Source organism: Vidua macroura, chromosome 1 (assembly GCF_024509145.1).
Source record: "Vidua macroura isolate BioBank_ID:100142 chromosome 1, ASM2450914v1, whole genome shotgun sequence".
Taxonomy (NCBI): Eukaryota; Metazoa; Chordata; class Aves; order Passeriformes; family Viduidae; genus Vidua; species Vidua macroura.
In genome coordinates this window covers 144,811,422-144,836,788 of record NC_071571.1, presented here as the reverse complement: position 1 = coordinate 144,836,788, position 25,367 = coordinate 144,811,422, and the positions used below count along the sequence as shown (strand labels likewise).

At 38.4% G+C, this 25,367-nt stretch overlaps 1 protein-coding gene across 4 annotated transcripts in view; it reads left to right on the top strand.

Annotated features, from left to right (window-relative positions):
* Window positions 1-25,367, top strand: part of CYRIB (CYFIP related Rac1 interactor B) — a 95,673-nt gene that overhangs the window by 37,091 nt on the left and 33,215 nt on the right. For all 4 annotated transcript variants that reach the window (XM_053988006.1, XM_053987997.1, XM_053988015.1 and 1 more), the window contains exon 2: window positions 17,860-17,938. The gene's annotated coding sequence lies outside the window, so the exon portion shown is untranslated. The remainder of the gene's footprint in view (window positions 1-17,859; window positions 17,939-25,367) is intronic.

Below are 25,367 nucleotides of genomic sequence, written 5' to 3'. Positions count from 1 at the left end.
TTAACCTGCTGAATGGAAAAGAAACAAGTTCTCCCTCTTTTGTTTGTATGACGCTAACAGTGCTAAAAGTGGGGGGAGAGAAGGGTAGGAAGAAAATACTTGATTAACAGCTAATGTAATTTTCAAACAGAGCTGCACTTACCCTGTTAGTATTGTTTAGTATGGAATTGTACAATTCTGTGTAAAGATAGTGTTGTGTTTATTGTGTGGTTACTTTATCGTGCCAGTAGTGTTTTCTTTATTTTGTGAGAATACTATAAAAACTGAATTGTTGATCCTTATCTGCATGAAATGGAGCTTGATGGGTATTTGCTGCATGAAAGTGGGATTTTTCTGCTACCAGATTAGTTCAGGGTTTTTAGTTATAGTGATTCCTGTTTGTATTTAAAGTATTGTGTAAACTGATTTTTTATAGCTATTTTGGTGGCTTTGCTTTTTTTCTGATGTTTATAATAAGCCTTCATGTAGTTCAACATGCTACATGAAAAAATGAAGAGTAAAGGTGCAGCAAAAACTTAAATAATATAACACAACCAACTTCCCACTACACCACAGCTTCCTACCCACCTCCAGCCCCCCATGCTCCACCTTACTGCTGCTGTGGGTTTGATTCCCCCACCCTAGTCCTGACTGAGGGAGCCCTGCACTTCCTGTGTGCTTTTGGAAAGGTGTTTTATGCTTTCCCCCCCACACACTTCTCCGGCTGCCAGGCTGGGTCAGTGACAAGGCTGTCTCTACATCCCTCACATCTCCTGGGGTCCTGTCCTCATGGTATTGAATTGCTTGAGGGTCAGGTCAGTGTGGGAGGTGTCAGAGATGCTGTAGCCAGCAGTGAGCAGCTCTGGGCAGTTAGAGCAAGCCAGGCAGTTAGTGGGGGATGCCTCTGCCAGAGCCAGTCCTATGGGGACATTCCTTGGACCATTCCTTGGACCTGGCTGACCAAGAAGAATCCAGTACATCTCATCAGGCAGTAGAAGGTCTCCTGCTGGGTTCCCAGTAGCTTGGATGTGGAGGGCAGCACAGTGGCTGAGTATGTTACTGGCCAGAGCAGTGTGAGGTTCAACAATTACAAATGCAAGGTCTGGAGCCTGAGTCCAGGCAAGCCCTGGTATCAATGCAGGTTGGGAGATGGAGGGGTTCAAAGCAGCCCTGAGGAGAAAGACTTGGGGGTGTTGCTGGATGAGAAGCTTGACATCAAAGTACACCTGCATCCCGGAGCCAAGTGTCCTGGGCTGCATCCCCAACAGCAGGGCCACCAGGTCAAGGGAGGCGATTATGTCCCTCTACTCTGTTCTTGTGAGACCTCATGTGGAATACTGTCTCCAGCTCAGGAGTCCTCAGCATGGCAAAGACATGGACCTGTTGGAGTGAGTCCAGAAGAGGCCCACAAAAACAACCAGAGGGATGAAACACTTTTTCTTTAAAGGCAGGGGAAAGAGCTGGGGTTGTTCAGCCTGGAGAAGAGAAGGCCCTGAGGAGACCTTAGAGCACCTTCCAGCACCCAAAGAGAACTTGTGAGACAGATGGGGCCAGACTTTCAACATGGGCTTGTTGCACTAGCACAAGAGGCAATGGTTTTAAACTAGAAGATGCCAGATATGGACTAAGGGAGAAATGTTTTGCAATGGGAATAATGAAACACCAGTACAGGTTGCCCAGGGAGTAAAGGCAGTAAATGCCCCATCCCTGGTAGCATTTGGGGCCAGATCTGAACAAGCTGATTGAGTTGAAGATGTTCCTGCCCATGATAGGGTGTTGGACTAGATGACATTTAAAAGTCTGTTCTAACCCAAGCCATTCTGATTCTGTGCTTCTTGGCAGAAGTGATGCATTGGGAAAATCTGTTTTGAGATGTTTCTCTGATCTGGTAATATGTGTTGATTTTGCATTATGCATTTATGGTCTGAGTTCTGGTCTGTTCTGGTTCTGTTGAGTAGTTCAGAATCAGAAAAACAACTTAAAGCAAGTTAATTTTTGGACTTGTGAATATTTTGATCTGTTGTGTAGCTTTTGCCCTCCTTTGCAATTAGGAAAGAAGCAGTAGTTGCATAAACACATAGTTTAATCTTCTCAACTGAGAGATTTGAAATGAACTTTTCTGCAGCTAAAAATGATGAACAGTTTGGCCTAATCTGAAGTCCATCAGAGGCAGTCAATAGCATGTTGTCAAGGAAAGCTAGAGTTTAACTCATACTCATTATGCTTTATATATTCTCTGTGCTGCCAGGGAAAGTAGCCTGGGAAACTGTAGGCATATGTAATGCTGGCAGTTGTGGAATATCCTAAAGATCCAAGATTTTGTTGATTTGCATTTCATGTTAAACATAAGTTCTACCAAGAAGTTAAGCAGGACATCCTTCCAGGATCAGATTTCTTTCAAACCAATGCTGTACTTCTGATCCTTTCAGAAATCTGTTCCAAATGTGCCATGTCTCTGCACTGTAGCCATTATTTAAGACCTTGGTTTACTATCCTGTTGTCTCACAGCAAATTTGTGTTAAGTACTGTTCTCCCAGATAGTGCTGACAGACTGTTCTGTTTAAATAAAATTAGGAATCACAGTCTTTGTAGTTGTGTCATATTCACAAAGAAACACAAACTCTAAACTGTATCTTAGTATAAAACTGATATAAATTGTGCATGTAACTGAAACAGTAATTTGGCAGTATTTTTATGTGACTTTTTTTTAACTTACATGGATTTTGATTGCTGAGTAGCAGCTTTTTGTGCACGTGTGTAAAGATGAGCAGAAAATTATGGCTGTCCCAATTGCACAGCAGCACATTTTTCTGGCTACTGTTGAATTAACTGGCACAGTCCTGCAAAAGGTGTCTGGGGAAATGAAAAAAAAAAAATTACAAATATCAGCAAATTCTTTTTGCTGTTTTCTATGTTGTACAAGGAAAAAATACTTTTTCCTTCTTTTTATCTCAGTATCCATTAAGCACCACTTGGTTAGAACTTACTTTAGACATCCACATATAAAACTATCTCATGAGAATGGGCTGTATTTTTCTTCCCATGATACAGCTTGAAGTGATGATAAGTAGGAGGTCTAGGCTCAACTATATGAAAGATAGGTTAGAAAATAGATAGGTTAGATAGATATGAAGGTTAGAAAAAAGAGAAGAGAAACCAAACTAAAACTCAACTGATAATAAATCTCTGGTGTGTAAACTCAGAAGATAAGACAGTCTCACTATGTAAGTGTTCATGGTGACAGAGCTGAGTTCTGTGGGGAATTTCTGAGTACCTGGCAGTCTCTGTGGTGTTGTAGTCTTCAAAGAGTAAAGTCAATGGGAAAGAAACCTTGATTTATTCTTAGGAGTTGGGAGGAATTGTGTTGAATAATCATGAAAAGTAAAACTGAAATCTGTTTGAGTATGTAACTGTAGCATGTTGACTGACTGTCATGCTTTTTGTGTCAAGGGCTGTGTGTGCTTGGGATTGGAGTTAGGCTGAAGCATTGGTGTGAATGGCAATGCCTTTGGAATTAAAGGTGGTTGATAAAAGTTACAGTTTTAACTCTAATCTGTAAACAAGAAAGTTGAGATTGTTTTTAATGGTTAGGTGGTGGAAAGGTGTAAGTGTATACAGATATTAAATCCTGCAAGTACTTGACAGGCAGAACTCCTCTGTTGTAACACAGACATTGATGGAATTTTGACTTTGGTGTAAAGACAGGCTGCTACATAACCCATAACTACAGCTGCTTTCTTGGAACCAGTTACATCATTTACAGCATGGCTTTAACTGTGTTTCTGGCATGACAGCCTTCCCCCCTCCTGATCTTTATATATTTTTTTTTTAATTTCCTGCTTTCTCAGAGCTTACCTTTCTGTGCAGTACAGCAATTAAAAACATGTCTTCCTTTCTCCCCTGGGAGATAATGGGGGCTGGTGATAAAGTGGTTAATATTGCTTCCTACCACTACCTCTGTCCACTTGCTCCTTCTAAGCTTAAATAAATCTGTATTAGTTCTGTTGAGAGTTTATAGTTCATTATGTCCATTTTCAATGTCAGTGGTTTTTAGTCTCAAAACCTTCTATCTCAAGGCTTTTCCTCTGACAGTATCAGGCTTGTAAAGAAGTAACAATAATTCTTACTAATCCAATTTCAGTAAATGGTTGTCAGTGACAAGTTACTTGTGGGGACCTGAATGCGTTATGTCTGTAACTGTCCTAAGAAATTCTACTATCCTTCCTGCTTTTAGATGTTTTTTCAAAGAAAGAAAAAGCTGGTTTTTCAGGCCAGCTGACCTTATTTTTGTTGAGAGAAGAAGTGGGCATTTTCAGGTGTGTTGACAGAACAGATCTTCAAGGTAGAAGCCACTTACTGTCTTGCAAATACCTTTTGTAGGATATCCTCCCATCACAGTTGTGAAGACAAATGCTTTAAATAAAAATTTGGAGATAAATTTAATCCTGTAATCTTTGTCTCAAGTAATCTTCACTGTCAGAGTGATTCAGGGGTAACATGAGATTGATTGCCCTGATGCCTGTCTTTGAATTCTGTACAGTTGTGCCAGTTTAATATTACTTCTGCGTGTACTTTAGAATATAATGGGAGACTCCCTTCACCTACAAGGAGGTATTTATTAAATTCATCCTTTTTCTTTGCCTGTTCATATATGTACCACAAAATTGCCTTAACAGTTTGTATGCTATCTCCTCACTGAAAGCATCCAGTAATGGCATACCTTGATTTTTATCTCTTTTCTGCCATGGAAAAGAACAAACTGCCAAGACTTCTGTGCCAATTAAAAATACTCTTCTGCACTTCTTTGTAATTATAGCTATCTAGAGACAGTGTAAATTAAAGAATCTTTAACAGTACATTAATCTAGACTGAACAGATATTAGGATTTGCTTAACTTCCCCTTTTAGTCAAGTAACAGAGGTAGGCTTAAAGCCTGCTTGCTCTTAACAGTGATACACTGCAGGTGGAAAAATTAATGTTTGGAGTAGTTGCGAGTTAAGAGATTTATAAGAATAAGGCTGGTAGCTGCAGATACTTCTTCATTTTCCCTTCAGGTAAGTGCAAAGTTTATTCATATTTGAATAATTTGCCCAGGGACTTGCTTCCATATGCAGAGATTTCTCCCAGGCTTTTTCTATTTGGCCTGGTCTCTTCTCCTCAAATAGGAGAAGGACCTTTTTCTTTGTCTTTCTTAACTAAGCTGTGGATCTGGAGTAGCTTGCTCTTTAATTTTAGCTTCTGAGTATCAATTCTATGAATAGGGAAAAGTAGACTTGGTTAGAATTTTTGAAAGCGGAAGCAAAGTCTTAAGAGTCGGTCATTTCAGAAGTGCTCATTTTGTATTCAATATCCAGCTAGGCATTTTTAAAGAGTAAACAGGCCAAAAGTAAGTTTTTTATTCTTCAGCACACTAAGGAGAAGGCTGAAAGCTATGAATTTGCATGTTGGGAATGGTGTTTATGGTGTTGACTTTAAACTGTGTTGCAACACTTGAGTGCTTTACTGATTTGAATGTGCCTGATAACAATGCTTGCACAACAGAGAAGCCTGTTGAGGGTGAGGGAGCAGGCAGCTTGATGGCAGATCCAAAGTCATGAACAGTCACATAGGTGATAGAATGTATTAAAGCAGTATTAATACTCAAGCTTTCAGAAGATTTCATAGTTAAGAAAACTTTTGTGAAGCTCTGATGAAAGGTAACAATAGATTTGGGTTAAAACACTATAGACTGTTATGTTGCTCTCTGTAGAGCATGTTTCTCTGTGTTAACTTAGGAAGGGTACTGATGTGGCTGAGTGTAATTTAGAGCAGTTTTTATGTAAAGAGTGCATGATGTTTAGGGTTCTTTGCCTCACATATTTTCCCATTGTAAGCAGAAGTAGTGTAAAAAATAGTAGTTTAAGATGTGAAATGTATATCCTGTCTTTAAGCATTTTATTTACTTACTAGGACTTGCAATGGAAAGCTTTGACAGTCATAAAATTGATGGTATGAAATATTAATTTAAACCAGAAATTCTAGAGCTGTCCTTCTTTTGTGGGTGCAAGACAGCAGCTTTGTGGAAACCCAGAGTGCAGTGACTATAGTGAAAAGTTCCCATTAACAGCAGCATTCTGAAGAGTAGAATGGAACGGGTGTAGCCATCTGTGGGCTGGTTTCTGGCTGTGTCTCTTTTTCTGTCCCCCACTTCTTTTTTGTCCCTACCTGGTCTTAAGTAGAATTCTTTTCACCTTGGGTATCTTTTGAACTTCCATGTCACTCTGTGTGTGATGTAATTCTGCTTGAGTTTGTGTGCTGAGGAATGATCTTGTTTGCCGTTCCCCTGCTCTTGCAGTGACGCATCTCAGAGGAAGTAAAGTCAGTGTTCTGCCTTTGGGCTGGCAGAGTTAGGGCTTATTATGACAAAAAGTAGAAAGAGCTGCAGTTGGAAGGAGGTTGAGAATCACTGCCTTTAAGCAGTAGCTTTTATTGTCTAGTAGAAAAGTTATAGCTCTGTTTTCTGAAATAAATCTGCTTCAGTGGCTTGGCACTACCCCAATGTACCTTTTTGGAACAGTGATCCTTGACATAAGTGAGTGCTGAAGCAGCTCTTTCCCACTCCAGGCAGAGTGCTTGGTGGAAGACACTAAAAGTCTGTAAAATACTGTTGGATAATTCCTTATGATAATCAAAATTTTGCTAGTGTGTACAAGAGTTTAAGGTAAGGAAGACATTTCCAGAGAGTTTAATTTCCTACCAAATGTTGTTCTTGTGGTGCCATGTGTGCGCACAAAGGCAGCACATGAGGCTCCAGAAACTGCCTCAAATACGAGGTTTCTCAGTGAATTAGTTCTTGTTATTGTTGTATTCCGGTATTAACAGGATGTGATACCTTTTAAGGCAAGGTCTGTGTGCCTGAAGTTACAGGTTTTGTATCTTCTCTTGTGATATGTTGTATTTGCTGGTTTCAAGCTAGGTAGAGGAAGTGTAGCGGCTCATGCCCTCTGCTATCTGTTAGGAATGTGACACGGAACCAGAGTTAGAGATGCCACCTTTCTGAACTATCATTGTTTCCTTGTTCTTGAGAACATTTTTCATGGTCTCATGAACTGCTTAATGGCTTCTCTGTCTTGTCATAAGCATGGTGTTCATGATCATGGAGGATAGTCTGGCTGACTAGCAAAACAAAAAGCTAGTTTTAATTTCCAGGTGTGGTTTATTCTTCACTTGTTCTATAGACTTGTTATAGACTCTTGTTGTATGAGAGAGGATAGAATTTGTGGATCTTGTTAATGGTCTGAGCAAAATTTCTTTTGCTCGAAGGCTTCTTCCATGGGAGCAGCTTATTCTGTAAATTAAATGCACATACTAAAATGCAAATTGTACATTTACACTCATTTTTCATCTTAGGAAATTGTCCCAGTGTAGGTTCAGTATTGTTTTTTTAAGAAGTGTGTTCTAACTACAGGACATCTTATGACATTGCTCTCTGATAATCCAGCAGTAGCCAGTTGATTGATCTGGATGGAACTTTTTTCCCCTCAAGCATGTTGTTTGACATGTGCATCTTTTCCTTTTTTTTTTTTTTTAATTATTTTTGTGATCAGCAGTTTGGAATGCTTGAATGATTTTATAATTGAAAATAGTCTTAATAAAAGATTTTTTTGAACTATAGCATGCATATTTGAAGTGAAGTTACTGTTTATGTCCAGGATTAGACTGGGCTGTCTCAAATGATTAGTTAACTTCTTATTGTCTGTAGGGCCTTAACTTAAAGGCTTAAGAAGCTCAAGTTTTCAGCAGTAAAACACTAACTTTCCATTATTTTTGAGGCTGATGGATGAGAGTTTAACATTAATATCTTTGCTGGATAGGAATGCAGTATCTGATTTTTGGAGTCTGTACTGCTTCAGCAACTTCTGTGTGTAACGTGATGTAGTGCAGAGATTTTGGAGGTATTCTGCATGTGTGCTTCACGCAGAGTATCTTCACTGGCTGCCTGGAGAGTCACTGAACAGCCTCTTCTAAGCTTTTTGCCTTTATCCATTGCTGCCCTTACTAGCTCCTGCTGCAGCAGAATTCAAAGGCAACACACCTGGCTAAAGTCCTTCTCTTCTTAGTATTGAATGTTTGGCCTTATCATGAAGGAAGATAAGATAAGGAACCGAGGTATGGCAGTGTTAATTACCTGGAAGCAAATAGGAAGTCGTAGTAAAAAACAGGGATCAAATGCATGCTTCTCTAGTTACTGCAGCAACTGCACTGAGTTTCCGTAGCTGAATGACTCCTCATAAAACATGTTTATACAATAGAAGCAAAGTTAGTAATAGGATATGGGACTCCTTTAGTTTCTCTGCAGTGATACATTAACTGAAAATACATCCAAGTGAAACCTTTTCGTACTTTCAAACTTGGAAGATCTTAGTCATTGTTGGTGGCTTTGTTTTTAATACTGTTGTTGCTGATACTTGTATTTTTAAGAAAATAACAATTTGCACAAAAATTAGATGGAGGTCCAGAAGGCCAACATCCATTTCTAGATTTGAATGATACGGCAATGAATAAGTTAATATTTGTCTTGTTACTAAATTATTGAAAACCAGATTATTTTTTATTTAAAGACAAGGAAGCTACTGGAAGTCTCTTGTTCATGCAAAGGGGTTTTGCACTGCTCTTTGTGAAGTTAGCCCTCCTTTTGTTAGTGAGCTTTCTTTGGTGCTTATGACAACACCATTAGGCAAAAGAAATTTTCTAGTTCAGCCACAGTGATAACATATCTTTATTAACAAGATTTATCATTATGTAAGTCTTCTTACTTCCTCTCTCTTGTTTTTGTCACATTCCAGTATTCAGAGATTGCTGGAAAATGTCTGTTGTTGGAAAGGTCCTTCTATAAGAGATTTCTGCTATAAGAACACCCATAAATCATCCAGTTCTTTGGCAGTGTCTTTGCCACATGAGATGTCCCTGATAAATTGTGTGAGTTCATGAATGGCAATACAAAGAATTCCATAGTAGGTAATGTTTGTTTTAGCCCATGCTAGGCATGGTGACCCTCAAACTAAACATTGTGAAAGTTAACTAGCTTTACTTATTCTGAGACTACTTCTGAGAGAGATATGGGAGCTTTCTGTAGTTGCACTGAGCGAGGCCAACAAGGCTCAGTCAGTTCTGTTAGAGCAGATGATTTAACTTTTCTGAGTGCTCCTAATTGTGTATGTGTGTAGCCTTCTTCTGTCAGCAGCCAGACACATATATGGTTTGCAATTAATTTTTGCATCTGTACTAAATCCAACATACCCTGTAGGCACTGAATCATAGTCCTTGGACAGATGAGTACTGCAGCACCACGTGATGGATCCAGCTCCTTGCTGGAAGTTACACTTCGATGGTGAGCGTGCACACGCTTCCCTTTGTACCTCTCTCCAAGCTTGTGCTGGGCTTCCAGCACACAATTCCTGTCACGCTCTTCCCAAAACCGCGTTTCTGAGGAGCTCAGGAGCCTCTGCCTTTTGTTTGGTTGAACATTAACCTCGTGTGTGGCACTCCTGTGCTCCGGTTGAACGGTGCAATAAAGGGCCCTGTGGGTTTCTCATGGAAGAGCAGCCTAAAGCACGCTCTGCCTGTAGAGCAGCTCTCTTATCACATGGTTTGATGGAGTCCTTGATCCAAATTTGGAGATTGTAGGAGCCAGGCACTGTAATTTCAAGTCTGGTTACACATACTAGTACAATTTATCCCTGGTTTTCAGTGATACTCTTGAAGTTGGTGGTCCGAGGACTTTTTTCAGGATGCTTGAAGTGCTTGTACTGATGATATTCTTGTTGAATGTACCAGCATTTGCCTGAAATTAGTGGTAATAGGATGAAGGGAAGCTGCTACCTATGCATGTTTGTTGTTGGAGTTTTACTTAAATACAGCAACTCTGTGTCTACCAGAATTATGCTGGCCATGATTCCACAGTTTTGTGTAATACACTTGCTTTTCTTCATGTGTGTATTTAAGTTGGGTTTTGTAGCTGTATTTCTTCATGGAAAGTGTTTCTCCAGAATCTCTTAGTCTTAGGTAAGTCTTTCTAGCCTCAGAAGAGCAGAAAAGCTTTGTAGTGTGACACATCTCTAAATAAAAAATTAGGGGTTTTTTGGTGGGGTTTTTTTTGGTGTTTTCTTATTATTATTTGACTTCTGTTCCAGGGTAAAGTTTGATTTCAAAGCATAAATTAACTGCCTTGCTGCAATCTCTAGAGCATGTGTGTGAATATTTAAACATTGGAGTCTGTAATTTTCCTTAAGCAGAAAAAACCTGTTCTTAAATGCTTCCTTTGTTACTCCAAATACAGGGTAATATAGAAAAAAATTGTTGTGCTCCTGTTTTGACTGAGATTGTAACTTGCATTGTACATTAAAAGTTGGAAAAATGCCTCTGGAGATGATGGCATCTACAAGTATCCTTTGAACAAAGATCTTGTGCACTGAGATCAGTGCATTCTTAAATGAGAGGATGTGGGAGTGTAAGAATGGCTTGAAAATTCATCAGATTTCCTGTGCAGAAATAGAGGAGTCCAGTTGCCTTTAATGTCTTGGTAAGCAGATGTAAAATCTGAGAGTCGGTAGACAACCTTCTCAGGGTGAGACTTTCTACTCAAGGTCTCAAACATAAGCTTTGCAATTTATTTTTTTTTTTTTAATAAATATTGGATCCTAAAAAGATCATTCAGACTGCTTAAGCTAAGAGCTTAAACTATTTACTCATCAGATAAAGTTAGGTACTGTAAACATCACTAAGAGCTGGAACTAATGCCTGCCTCTCTGTGGACTAGATAACAAGCTTGTCTAAATCCAGCTGATAATAAAATAGGGGAGGAAGGATATATTGACCAACTGCCCAGAGCAAGGGCTTTGTAGCATCTTTCCTAGGCTGTCTTCACCCTTCAGAATTTTTAAATTACAGACTTGTTGGCATAGTGATGAGTAGAAGGGACACCTGACTCTACGCTCTATTTAAGGAGTCTTGAATTGATTGTGTACCTGAGAGGCAGGCTCTTGCCTCCCTCCCAGCTGAAGCTGGGACACTTTCTAAGTAAGAATATGAAGGACACTGAATCTGGGACATGTTATGAATAGGGGCTTCAGGTGTGTATCCAGGAATGACTAAGCACAACAGAGCCTGTTGAGAAGGAATTTTTATAGAGTGGGAAAGTCTTTTGTGTTTAGTCTTTGCTTAGGACAGATCTCTTTCCAAGGGAGATCTTAATTAAACTGATCTTGCAGTTAAGATATGCAACTTCTATCCTATAATTACAAGTCTTAACTTATTGAAGAGTTTGTGTAGCTTGCTCATAACTGTAACAGTTAAAACTCTTAGAAAGCAGAACTGGTCCACTGGCTCTGCTCACATGAGGATCTTCTTTCATTGTGCTTCTGTAGGTAGTAGAAGAAACAGGACTGATCTCACAATCAGTCCATGTGTTAATTCCTGGTTTCTGTAATGTTATTCAGTGCCTTGGCTGGCTGTTGTGTATCCACGGAGAAAACATACACTAACTGAGATCTGAGGTCAAAAAATTCATAGCATCTGTACTTGACAATGAAGAAATATTCCAGGTTGTGTTTTGTGCCTGTTTCTCTGTATGGCAAAAATGTTTTAAGACAAAAGAACTGCTCCTGACATTCATTATAAGAATTATCAGACTTTCTGCAAGGACTCTGCACTTCTGACCAAGTTTCTATAAGTTATATGATAAGAAATTAATTGTCCTCCTTTGTATTTATCAAGAACATCCTCTCATTAGAAATAGGAAAAGATTAGTCCTGTCTCAGTCTATCTGTACATACTTGCCCTTTTCACCCTGCTATGGAAACCTGCTCCATTACTAATCTGGAGAACATGTCATCGGTGTCCTGCCTCTTCATCTCTGAGTTGAGTCACTCTAAGGACTTGAGTCACTCTCAGAAGAGTAGTTCCATTTCAAAAGGGAACTGGAGAAATACTCAACGTGTTACTTCAAGTCTGGCATCAAATGTATTCTTCTCTGCTCACAGTTAAACTTTAATCCTGTCTAATATAAGAGTATTCGAATGATTGGCATATTTACTGCTTCCACATTTGTCTTTGAAACAGAGGCATATGCTTATCATATGGCTAAATGGAATAAGTATTTAGCAGTTTCAGTTTAGCTGCTGTGTGAGCAAAGTCTACTGGAATTGGAGCATACACTATTTCCAATTGTAATTAATAAATAATAAAACAAAAAGTGATAAGGGTAGTCATCTACTAAAAATCAGTCCTTCTGTAATACTTAGTTATTTTGAAAACATGTGTTTTTAAGGGAAGTTGCTAAATTGTGCCACAGTACTGAGCTTGAAATACCAAATCCAGTGTTTGAAAGCTGCAATACAGCAGACAGGAGAAAGTGTTCACAATTGGAAATCCTTTATATGACTTTGGAGAAATTGTTGGAGGAAAAGCTGGTCAGTGTTCTGTTTGGTAAATTACACTTCAGAGAATACATTGTGTTGGGCTGATAATACTTTAAACCTCTGCCAAATGTTTGCTGTGGGACAAGGGAAGATTATGTGTGTCTTCCATCTCTGTCTTTACAACTCTTAGTTAACTGGATGATCCTAATTTACTCACAAAATTAGCTTCTAGTACATGAATAAATACTGGAGGTACATTTTTAACCATAGTTAGTGGTTTTGCGGCTCAAACCTGTAAGGACTAACATGCTTAAGTCTGTAACTCATGCTGTTCTGATGAATGAAAGAAAAGGAATACTTTTGGTGTTGAAAATAGTCAGGGTGTCACTAGAGTGCTCCAGTGTTACATAGAAGCAGAGCTACAGGTTTCTGGAGGCAAATAGTTTTATCCTTGGAATGTGTCTTTGCATCAGTTTTATTAACTGCATGATGTACAGTTGAAGCTCAAACTATTGAGTTTTAGTGTAATTATTTGATCTTAAACACTTGGTTTCATTTCTGTCCTGGAAATAAAGGAATGACAGCTTACTTAGCTGTGCAGAAGTAAATAACTGGGGATTTTTGAATAGTTCTAAGACTACCAATTCCTCAAATCACAGGAGAACTTCCTCTTTCAACTGAAAATTAAAGTTTTAGCAAAATATGTTCATAAGGGGGATGTGGTAAGCAGATTTCTTTTTTTCCTCAAAAATTTTTGTAGAGTTGCACAGAGAGAAAGAAAACAATTCCTATTTCTGCTCCTTGTTTTTCCTATGTAGAATGTGTTTAGAGAATTGTTTGCTTAGAGTGATTGCTTAATTAGATTGTGGTGAGAATTGTTTAAGCCTGATGGCCAATCAAATCCACCGGTGTCTAGACTCTCAAAAGAAGGTCACGAGTTTTGAGTTAGTTAAATATAGTAGTTAGAAAAATAAGTATGTAATTTTAGTATCTTCCTTTATATACTATATTAATATATTACAGCATAGTTATAATAAAGAAATCATTCAGCCTTGTAAACTAAAGTTAAACATCATCATTTCTTCCCACTGGGTTCACCTACATTTTACAATAGGGGGAAAAGTAGTCTGTATCATTTTAGTGGGGTATAAAATTCTCAATTCTTGCTGTGGACCTATTAGTGAATTCTAGTATTTTTATGTTTTCCTGTTTTTGTAGGACACTGATTGTGTTGCTTTCTGCCTCTTTTTTGCATAGCTATTTACTATGAAGAGTAGCCTGCCAGAAGCTCTGCAGGGGTTATTTTGACTGCTCAATGTGTGTGCTGTCTTAGTCTGACACCAGAATTGTTTGTAAGCTACCATAAGCCTTCTGACACTTAGTTATCTTTATGGATCTTTATGGCTTATTTTTTTCTTCAGCTCATTTTGTATACTCTGCATTTCAGATATGTCTTAGGACGGGCTGTTGTGTCTAGCAGTCTGTTGTGATTTGTGTTAGGGAGGATACATCACCTTAAATCCACATTACTGTCTCTCCTGTGCTTTCTGTTTTGGACTAAGCAACATCAAGCACAGGCAAAGATGATGTGTGCAATGTGGTTCATGTCTGTACAACAGTGTTAGGTATACAGGCTAGGTGGAATTACTCCTAAATGGAATTCAGGCAAAGCTTTTGAGTTGAAATAGCCTGTATGTTAAGTTGTGAAATCTACATTTGTCTGGGCTTTTGAAGATGCTGTGTACATTACCAAATAAAGAGGAAATGAAATGGCATCTCAGGCCACCCCAGATGGTCACTTCAGTAGTGCCCTTGGGATGCCATTGTCTGACTGGAGCAAGGCAGAGAATTGGAGTGTGGGCTGTTGGGTCAGCAGTTGAAGGTTTGGACAGAATTTAAGGACAGACTGACCTCTACATCTCAGCCCTGAGTCATTCCTGTTACCTGCTTGTGAAGACATGTAGCCAGTTCTGACACGGGCCTTTTCTGGGCTGTAAGTGTCAGTCTTGCTTTAATGGTGGCAAAGACTGCAAAATTATTTAACTTGAAGTTCTATGTGGACACTGCTATATCTGACAATAACTGCATGTTTTGCCTCAGTATTTCAGCAAACTGTCTTGAATGGAGTACCCTGAATCCCTCAGTAAAACTAATTAAGCCCTGTGTTAGTGGCTTTACCCTTTACTCCTGAGGACATAGCCATTAATAAATTTCTCAGAAGTTTTCTTCCTCTAGCTCAAATGAGTGTGAAACTTGGAGGCTTGAGAAGCATTTGCTGTGCCTCTGCCTGCTGAAACATGTACTCTAGGGAAAAGCAAACACTGTGCGATTCACAGAAGGCTTTTTTGCATCTTTATGGTTAATAGTTTTCTTGAGCATGAATTTTGTATGGAGAACAAGATTTAATCAGGTGCTGTGCTAATTCCACCTTCCCCTTAAGTGACAAAACTAATGAAGTAAGGGATGGTCGCTTACATCAAGAGGTGAAGTGTCCCTAATTTAGCAGGAACAAGTAGGTTTATTGTCTGCTTCCTTCTTTTGAATTCGTCGTCCTACAAAGCTATGCCAACACAGTGTGTGGAGGGCAGGCAAGGATATCTCCTGGGAATGAGTTTATTCTTTTGTTGTTCACCTGCTATTCTCATTAGCCTGTCAAAGAAACAGTGTTAATTTACTCCACAAAGGTCTATTGAATTAAAAAAAAATAGTTTGTGAACAAATCTTGTCTGTAAACTAAGATGGCAGCTAACTTGTTTTTTTCTCAGCTCTGCTATTTATACCACAGATTACAGTTTGGGGATCAGTTATTTAAAAAGAAAAGAAATCTCTCTTGACAGGTTTTATGAACTGAATGGGATTAATCTAGATTATATATAAGGAATTGTTGCCTTGAGAGCTGTAGAGATCTTCTAAAGGGGCCACGTTATCTGCCGCTTTTTCTGCATGTGCTCCCACTTCAGCACCCCGTCCTTTCTGTGTGCAGTACTGCCCAGTGCTCCTGTGCAGCAGCCTCTTTCCTCTCCAGTTCCTCCTGTCACACCAGGCTTAATTCTTTGCCCCATGCTGGCAGGTGATGTGCTTCCAGTGCTTCTCTGGATGCTTCCATCATCTCTTCTATCCACTGCCAGGTGGGATTCTCCCATCCAGAATTGCCCCAAAGCTATTGCTGCTGGCACTGGCTTCCCTTTTTCACCTGCAGGAATGGGTTGTCAGGGAGGAGGAACTACAGCACAGGAAATGCTGAGCATCCAGGAGCAGGAGCAGTGAAGGACTGGAGAGGATAGAAGAGTCTCCAGTGAGCTTAGATATTCCTTTCAGTAAACCAAAATCCTGCTTGTGATTTCAGTAGTTACAAGGAGATTTAATCATTTGAATTTGTCAACGTGATGCTATGCATCCTGACAGTGGAACAGCGGAAATATAACAATTTTTCTGTTTAATGAAATGATCAATCATGCTTGAAAAAAAATCCATTTTTGGTACTGAGTAAGAAGCTTTTCATACTGCAGGGTAGAAGGAAGTGTTTTTGATTGAGTGTATTGAAGGAACTTGTTGAGTTTCTTAAATGATCACTCAAGCAGCAAGACTTTCAATCCTCTTATGTACTGTAGGCAGTGATAGAACAGCTCTGCTCAGCTCTTGCCAAGCAGCATGAATGAAAGGATCTTATGGCTTCCATTCAGTTTATAAGATAATTGTTAACCTATACAGTTGTCTGGCAAGAGGTCCATGGGACCGAATACGGCGGTGGAACAATTGTTTAAACAAAGCCTATGCATTAATGGAGTGAATGTGTTTTGGGTTTTTTTAGATTTCCCCTTCTGCAAAAAAGAGAAATAGTGCTTCTTACAACATTTGTAGGGAAAAAAAAAAAACCAAAACACTAGCACATTAACTTGACAGGCAGTTACAGGCAGTTGCTTATCTTAGGTACTGCCTTAACACAAATTGGCAAAAGTTATCATTAGTTAATATTAATTTTCTTTTGTTTTGTTTTTCACCTCTCTGTTGCAATTATTGCTTCAATGTAGCTGTGAATAGGATCCCTTAGTTTTATTTGGCCATTATATTTGGCATAGTATCTCAGAGTCCTTGCCTCCTTTTCTCCTAGCTGTGCTCCTCAGGTTGCAAGTTTTTCCTTTGCAGAGAGGGCAGGAAGCAATGGGTGGCATCTTTTGATGGTAGTTTTCACGGTGACTAAAATCATTCCCCAGCCTCAATACTTTATAACTCTTCCTCTTCCCTCCAAGCTGGGACAAATCAGTAATGTTAAGGTGTTTGTGATTATAAATTTAACTGCAAAGCAACATATTTTTGTTAAATGCCCATTAATCAGGGTTACCTGATGTAAGAGGAACTGCTGATAGCTGATTAAATACAAATTAACGCTGAATATTTCACGCCTCTTCAGCTGGATTTGAAATGACATGACAGATTTTATATTTCTAAACCAAGTTTGTGCTAAAAACAGACGTGTTGCAGAATATGCTTGACTTTGCTTTAAGATGCAGAAAGAGAACTGGAGGACAAAATGGGAAGATCACTCTTTAAAAGAAACTTTGAGATGTGAGATACTAAAAAGAAGGATTCTGGTGCCAGGAATACCTGAAGCAGGAGCAGCAGTGGTTTTACTGGAAACAGTTTAAGTGACAACACTCAAGTATTTAAATTAGTTGAAATCCTTGAAGGAGAAGCAGCCTACAAAATCCCAAAGGGAAAAAACTTATGAACCTTTCACCACAACAGAAAGGTACCATTTCTGGGGAGTTCATAATCCAGTTACTGTACTAAAAAAAGGTAGGCTGCTTGCTATATAAATCTACTCCAAGTGAGCTGGAATACCTTCCAAGTGCTTGCAATGGAAATCTCAGTGCTGCATTTCCATAGGAAATGCTGTTTTGTCTGACCATACAAATACTGATTTTTCTAATCCAGAAACTTAGCTTTGAAGCAGAAAATCCTAATAATCCTAGAGAAGTTCAGATAGGTAAAAACTTCGACTGGTGGCATTTTCTTTAACTGATGAAAACTGTAGCAGTGAAGTGCTTTTCCCTGTGTGCAGTATATGTGGCACTGTAAATAAAGCTTGAACTGAGACCTACTTTTTTCTGCTGCAATTATGTGTAACTCGGCTCCGTAATGCAGAGATGTAATGCTCTATTTTTTCTGCTGTAACTATATGTAACTTAACTCGGTAATGCTGAGATGCAATGCTCTATTTCTGATGCTTGTGATCATGGCTAGCTAATAGCCTTACTGACTCACAGAAGAGTTTGTAAGGATGCTTCTCTGTTTGCTTGTAATGTCACTTCCATAAAATCACCGAGTGTTTTTGAAATCAGCATGTCTCATTTGCATTCCTAAAGGATTTTGTAGGTTCCTTGGCACTGCAGGATTAACTTTGATTTACCCCTGGCACTGGTTTATGTGATTGAAATACCATGTATTGTTTATGTTTAATGGGGTTCTTCTGTTCTTTCAGATTGTGAGGACGAGCTGCTGCATCAAGAATCTGAAGAAGGGAGTTCTCTGTTAAGACTGCAAGAAGATACTACTAACTGGTAAACACTTGCTTGGGTTTCTTTGCTTATAGAATATTTCTTTGTTTTCCATAATATTTTAGGCCAAGGAGTACAAAGTATTTTGATCTGTTGAAAGCGAGTAGTTCATGCAATATTTTTTTCTTTCTAACTGTCTGTAACTCACCAGACAAAAGACTCAGTAGCAGTGGATAGCAAGTGGGTATTTAAATTGGAATACAAATTGATTGAATTCCTGCTCTCTCAGTAGAAGAAAAAAGACTGGTTTTTTTTCCTGTAATGACATGTTAGACACAGTCTGTTTGCCTTTTTAGCTGAGACAAATACAATGTGTCTGTGTTCTATATAAATATTATTTGAAGTGTGATAGTGCAAACAGTGAAACTTCAAATATACTGCTTCAGAGTCTGGAGAGAGAAAAAAGGAAGCCTTAAGAGAAGTCCAGATGCTTTGGAAGTTGCCATTAATATGTTTGTAATTATTCAATGGGTGTTTGTTGAGGCCTAATATTCACTGAGAATAATGTATGATAATAAAACTAAGGATATCTTGTGATTCCCGGACACACCAAGTCATGTGCAGGCTGCTTTTAGGTACAGAACAATAATAGGCTCATCAGTGAAGAGCTATGACCACTTAATAGCAGTTTGCCAGCCCATAAGTTAAGAAGATGTTGAGCTACAGTATTACATAGCAATCACAAGGAAACCTGAGAATTTAGGACATTTGAATATCTTGACATAGGTAAATTATATGCACATTGATAGTGGGTACCAGATTTACATCTCACTTCTCAAATACTTAATATTGTAGATGAAATAGCAGTTTTCCTCTGTAATTATACCTTACTATACACCTTCCATAAAGCTTGGATCTCACCTTTCTGTTTACTGCTGCCACTTGAGCTGCAGGGCTCATTAAACTTGTGTCAAGAGAAGGTTCTTTGCCCAAATGGGGTGATGTGGCTGGGTTAAAGGACAAACATGGAAAGAAGCACATCCTAGCCAATAAGAAAACATTAAGCTTTCATGACTTAAGCATTTACAGATGCTTTATTAATCTTCACTTGCCAGTTAATTTGCCTAAATTTTATAAGCAGTCAAGGATAACTTTATAAAGTTCTTTTGTGTAGCTGTTGCAGAGAATATTAAAACACTTGGTTTGGTTTCTCTGCCACACCTACATTAATGATAGGAAAGTTTTGAAAGCTTATAGTAGTCAGCAATGTGCAACTGTCAGAATGACAGTAAAAACAAAGTTTGACGTTTTTAGTCTTTTTTTTTTTTTTAATATAAAGATGACTTTCATAGTACAGCTATTTCTGAGCGATAATTTCAAGAGTTCTGTTGCCTGTAAAATTGTAGTTCCTGAAGCTAAAATACATATGAGACTCATTCCTAAATACTGGGTTTGAAAGTGTATGACCTTCAGCTTACAGGAGAAAAAGCCTCTGGCATGTAGTGTGCCACCGTTTGAGATGCACTGTACTGCCAAACATAAGTTTTGAACCACATTATCATTATCTGATAGTAACTTTTAGGATAATACTTTGACTTACTCCGATTGTGTATGATGTGAATAAGTAATGCCTGTTTCACTAAATTTGGGTGCATAGCTTGCCCTGTACAGAAGACTGAAAAGCTCATTAGTCTAGAATTGAAGTCTTCTTTTTCCCTACTTTGGCTTCCTTTTCCAGCCCATCATCTCCCCATCTCTCTTGGACAGAGAAGTTTAACAGGATGGTCATGCTGAGTGAAACTGGGTAGTTCTATGAAGTAGTTCTTTGTGTGCAGCTGTGGTAAAGTATTTGTCTTAATTCAGTATTTCCTTTAGGATCAGTAAGTCTTTTTTAGTTTGGGGTAGTGCTGCACAAACTTGGTTTCGCTGTTTCCAGCAGTAACTTTCCTTTGGGACGACAGGAGCTGAGAGCCTGCTGAGCTCTGCTGTGTTTTAGACCTGACCCAGGTTCTCAGCACAGGCCCCCAGCTCTGGGACCGTGCTGAAAAGAGAATGTGACATGTGGGTGCTCCATCCCTTGGGGCAGAGCGTGTCTGTGTGAGTCTTGCATGACTGGTGCCAAGATAAAAATTCTAACCCAGCTGGTCCTTGATGTGGTGCAAACTAGCCCAAATGGTTGTAGAATGTGCATGCCCATTTTATCCAGGTGGTGATTTTCTTTTGCTTATGATATTTCAACTGTCCATTATCACAGACACTGAAGGATGGGTAACATTTCAGTGTTTGCCCTATTTTTCTTGTATTAGCTGGTTTTTTTTCATTATGCTAACTTGTATGGAATTATTTTTCAGAGTATCAGTTGTTCAGAAAAGATCTTGATAATTGTCTTCTGCTTCCACATATAATCTCTGATAATTATTCATTCTCATTGTAGTGTTATCTCTTATATGCAGCTTGAACTTGTCTGCATGCTTGAAGATTTAAAAATCCTTCCATGCAACTTAGAATTGTTTCCCTGTAGTGATGATGGCGAGATGTTTTGAACAAACTGATTAGCATGTTGTGAAGTCTGTGTTCCAGTACTGATATTGCTTTGATATTGTGGGTGGATTAACAGGTTTTGCATTTATGCTAATTTTAATAAATATGAAAACACCTTCAGTATTACATTTACAAAGTGAAAGCAAATGCATACCTGCCATTTTCATATTAATTTTTAGAGCTCTTTGTTGTGGCTTGTATAGCTCTTATGAAAGTAACATTTGTCTGGCTGACACATCTTTAAATGTTTTGCTTCCTCCTGTGAAGAATCTGTAAAACTTCTCCTGTAACAATGTGAGTCTCTTCGTGCAAATCCCTTAATATGTGTTAAACTTAAAAAGAGCAGGAAAATTTGTTGTCCTCGTACCTGTGTGCCTAAAAAAGGTTTGAAGTGAAGGATCTCATGCAGAAGAGATACTGTATTTGAGTAAGGCCCTATTCCATGTGTTAACAGAATTCTGTTTGATTTTGGCTGGTGGGAAAATTTGTATGAAATCAAACATGCTGCAAGAAATATAAAGCTAGGTTCTGTTTTGTTTTGCTCAGTGCTAAATGTTTCCTCTATTAAACAAGGAAATAGGTTTTATAAATGTGTAGCTTTTAATGGCTGCTTTCAGAAGGGTTTGTTTGTTTGTTTGAGGAAACCTATGTAACCAACACAGAAAGTGGTGACATTACAAATACTTCTTAAAGCTTTCAGTGCAAAGCCCACCAGATACCGACAGCAGGGTGATGTGGGAACATCAGGAGTAAAAGAATAATCTGCCACAGTGATGGTATAGAATGCAAATATGTTAAGAAAAATTGCCTTTCTGACAACTGAAACCGAATATATTGTCGTAGGATTTTCTGTAAATTCAGCAGAGCCTCTTGAATTGATTTCTCATCCGTGTGAAAGTGGGTTTGTGTAAATGGCTCTTAGTACGTGGAGGTTAAGTACTTGTTGTGATTTTGACACTCAAGATAATGTGGTAGAAATTCTGATCATGATAGTGATATTCTACCAGCATGCATTTATTTTGCATTAATGGTGGTGTCTAAGGCAAAAAAAGAGGAATAGCTGACTTGTTTTAGGCTGAACTGAGCTGTCTTGTACTTAGTTGCTGTATTTTTCATCTTGGGGCTTGTTTAATGTGCCTCACTGCAATAGCACAGGAATAGATTGAGGTGTTTGAAGCTTTTATGCAATGCTGTGTTCTTTAAAGTTTAATAGTATATATTATCAATGTGAATAATCTGCCTATGCTGAGGAAACATAATGTGGTGTCTTTTTTCCCACAGTAGATGTAAAATAAGTTAAACCTTGAATGAAGATCATAGTAATCTGCAAATTATAAGTGACAAGATTTTTTTACTGTAATCAAGTGGAATTCAGTGTTAAGCTCTTCCAGAATATCTTTCCTTTACATGTAGTAGTCCTGCTGCAACAGTTAATAGAATAGTTTAAAAATAAGTGAGTTTTGAATTTGGTTTAAAGGCTTATTTAGTAAACTGTGCTCTGCTTGAGACTTCAGCCATGCTGATTTGTTTATGAAGGTAAAGCGGCTATTTTTCTTTACCTGTAAATTGTTGCTCAGGACAACATGAACTGTTTATTTCTGTTTGTCCAATGAGCCTTCAAATCAAAGGCATTAATTTAAGGGTTGTTTTGACTTTTTGAAAAGTCATTTTTAAACATGGCAGCAAAATATGTAAACTTTTCTCATCAGAAAGACATCTGACCTGAAAAGCTGTGCTTGTTGAGACAGGTGACTGGAGGTTCATATTCAGTTTTATGTGGTCTGTTCCATTAGGTTAATGTCAGATGTTGCTTATTTCACTTCCTGACTTAGAGAAGAACTCTAAAATACTTGTTAAAGGGTAATTCTAGGTTTTGTGGAGGGAAGGTTGTTGGTTTTTTTTAACTCTTTAAGCACTTGAACTATAGACATACAGTCCTTTAGTTCTTGTTAATGTTCATCTTACTGCTTGACTACATAACTGCAGTTTTATTATTTAGAATCATAAAATGTCTCAAGTTGGAAAGAACCCACACAGATCTTAAAGTTCAGCTCTCTGCTCCTTACAGGACTCGCTACCACTGAATCATATGACTTAAGTGAGCTGTCCAGATGCTTCTTGAGCTCTGTCAGGCTTGGTGCCATGACCACTTCCCTGGGGAGCCTGTTCCAGTGACCAGACACTCCCTCAGTGAAGAAGCTTTCCTAAATGTCCCATCTGAACTTCCTCTGATGCAGCTTGTCTCCCTTTAGGTCATCATGGAATTAGAGAAATTATTGAAAAGAAATAGTGTGCAGCTGTTGAGACTCAGTGCCATTAAATTACAATGCAGCAATTAAGACCTTGTTGTATGGCTCCTGTTCTTTGGTTTACTTTCCTGCCTGTTGGACAAAGCTGTTGAATACACACAACAGTCCCTAGGAGCTGAACCTGGACATTCCCATGTTATCTCTCTCGTGTTTGTTACCCTGTATTCTGTAATTTTTGTATGTTTTTCCACATCACATGCTACCCAATAAACATTTGAGATCCCAGGTTAAAATATCATGTTAGATTTTTTCCTTCCTGGACAGCTAATGATTGATAGAATTGCATTTAGTATTCTAATCATCCATGTTTTTACCAGAATAATTTCAAAACTGTGTTACTGCAATGTAAAGCTGATTGGAAAAGCTTCTTCATACCCTGTCCTCTTCTATTTTTTAATTGCAGCTGCAACAGTTATTGCAAATATTTGTGTAGGTGGAGGTCACAGAGCTCCTGGACAAGCTGGAGGCACTTTCAACAGTCTCAGTGTTCTGTGACAGTTCCTCTGACAGGATCAGAGCTCTTCTGTCCTCCTTGACAGAAACTGCTGCTTGTCCCAAGGCTCTCATGGAGTCACCCTTTGGAAAGTCCTGCCCCCTTTTGTGGATGAGTTACAACTGGAAGGAACTGCCTCTGCTGAGGTTTGCATAGTGGGGCAGCCCTGGGGACCCTGGGGGAAGGACTTAAAGTGAACTGCTTGACTGTCACCTAGAAACTGCTCAGCCCTGAGCATGTGACAAAACTTACTACTGCTGGTGTCCATAGGAAGGGCTTTTCAGGCTTTTAAAAATCTAAACTGTGTTCTTAGCAATCTGAAATAAACACATCCATTGTCTTTGAGCAGCAGAGATGCTGTGTGGGAACCTTTCATAGCTGTAGCATAATCAGCTTAGGTCTAAGTTCATCTTTGAGTTTTACTTATCAGAGGTGTAACTAGGGCTTCAGCTCTCAATTTTTGATCCTGTTGATGAACAGTTGATGGTTAGAACTGACTAAAACCAGGAAAAAGATATTTTAGGTGGTAAGTGACTGTAACTCTTCTGTGGCTGGGGTTTTTTCCTGAGGAAAGTGTTTGGGGGTGTTTTTTTTGTTGGTTGTTTTTTTGTTTGTTTGTTTGTTTGTTTTTGGGTATTTTTTTGTTTTTGGTGTTTTGCTTTGGTTTTTGTTTGTTTTTTACCCTCAGAGTAGAAATCTAGATTATAAGGAATAAGGACTCCTCTGTTCAAGCATTAGGGAGTAGGGCTGTGGGTCTTGGCATTGCTCAGAACTGCTCCTACACCACTAATAATGTGAACGGAAAAGCCCTGCTGACCTTTCCTTGTCTTACTGTTTGTGTTGTGCAAGTGGATGAACACTGCTGCAAAACTTCCTGGGACAGGACATGGTTTCATTTCTGTTTTGATGATATTGAGCCAGAACTCTCTGTTAAACTCTGTCATATTCCTAATAAATTATATCATCTGTATATCTTAGATAAATAAGCTGTTGAATCACTTGGGTGGTATTCAGGAACACTTCACAACTGGGTGTTAACAGCATAAAAATAAAGGAAGCATCTACTGTGGCAAAACAGTCATGGGGAAGTTAAACATGCAATGGATAGCAAATGCCAATGGCATTTAAAGGTGTAGGAATGATATGCCATATCTCTTCCTACCTTAGGAATATTTCAGTAGTTTTTTTAAGGAGTGAAAACCTGAATTCTAGAGAGTTCTTAAAAATTCTGCTTGTGTTTTATATCCAGTACTAAATCACTTCAGGGTTTGGATTTATGAAAGTTCAAAAGAAATACAGGAGATAATGTTACCAAAAGTAAAAAGTTCAGTTGTTTGAGTAATTGACTATTAGACACAGAACTTGCTTTAATAATTCTTGCAGATTTTTTTTTTTTTTTTCCTTTTTTTGAGGTAAAACCAGAAGCTGTGTCGCTTGGACTAAAGTACCACAGCTCTACTCACTACTCCACTACCAAAAAAAGCAACCAAACACAAACTAAAACACAGCTCTAAATTAAACAGCTAAAGAAGTCTCATCTCTTCTTTACTAAATTTCTTATTCATCTTCTGGTTACCCAACATTTATTTGTCTCAACTTATTTCTATTTATACTATTTCTATTTTACTATTTCTATTATACTTATTTCTATAAGTGAAGAAGTTTATTTGGCAATAAGTTAAATATTTGGCAATATTTAACTTTTTGATCTGGTTAAAAAAATCCCTTGTAGTTGATGTTCATCTTGCAGGGTTTTTTTCTGTGTAGAGATTTGAGATGCAAAAATGAAGATTATGATAGTTTATTTTACTGTTTCCACTAAGCCAAAGTAATGGTTTGTTGTGGAAAGAAACCATTATGTGTAAGTGGATGAAAATATAAATTTTCATGCTGAATACTAGTTTGGTGTGAATATCCTCTTCTGCCATACAAGCTTCTCAAGTATCTTTTAGTTTTTCCTTTTTCTTTTCTGAAGTTGTTGAAAGGAGTGTATGTATAAAACTTTTTGTCCCTCCTATTGGTCTACAATGCAGCATCTAAACTTTTCTGAAAGCTTTCAAGGAATCTTTTAGGTTGGAACAGGCATGCAAGATCATGTCTAACCATTACCCACCACTGCCAAGTCCACAACAATATAATGTGATACATA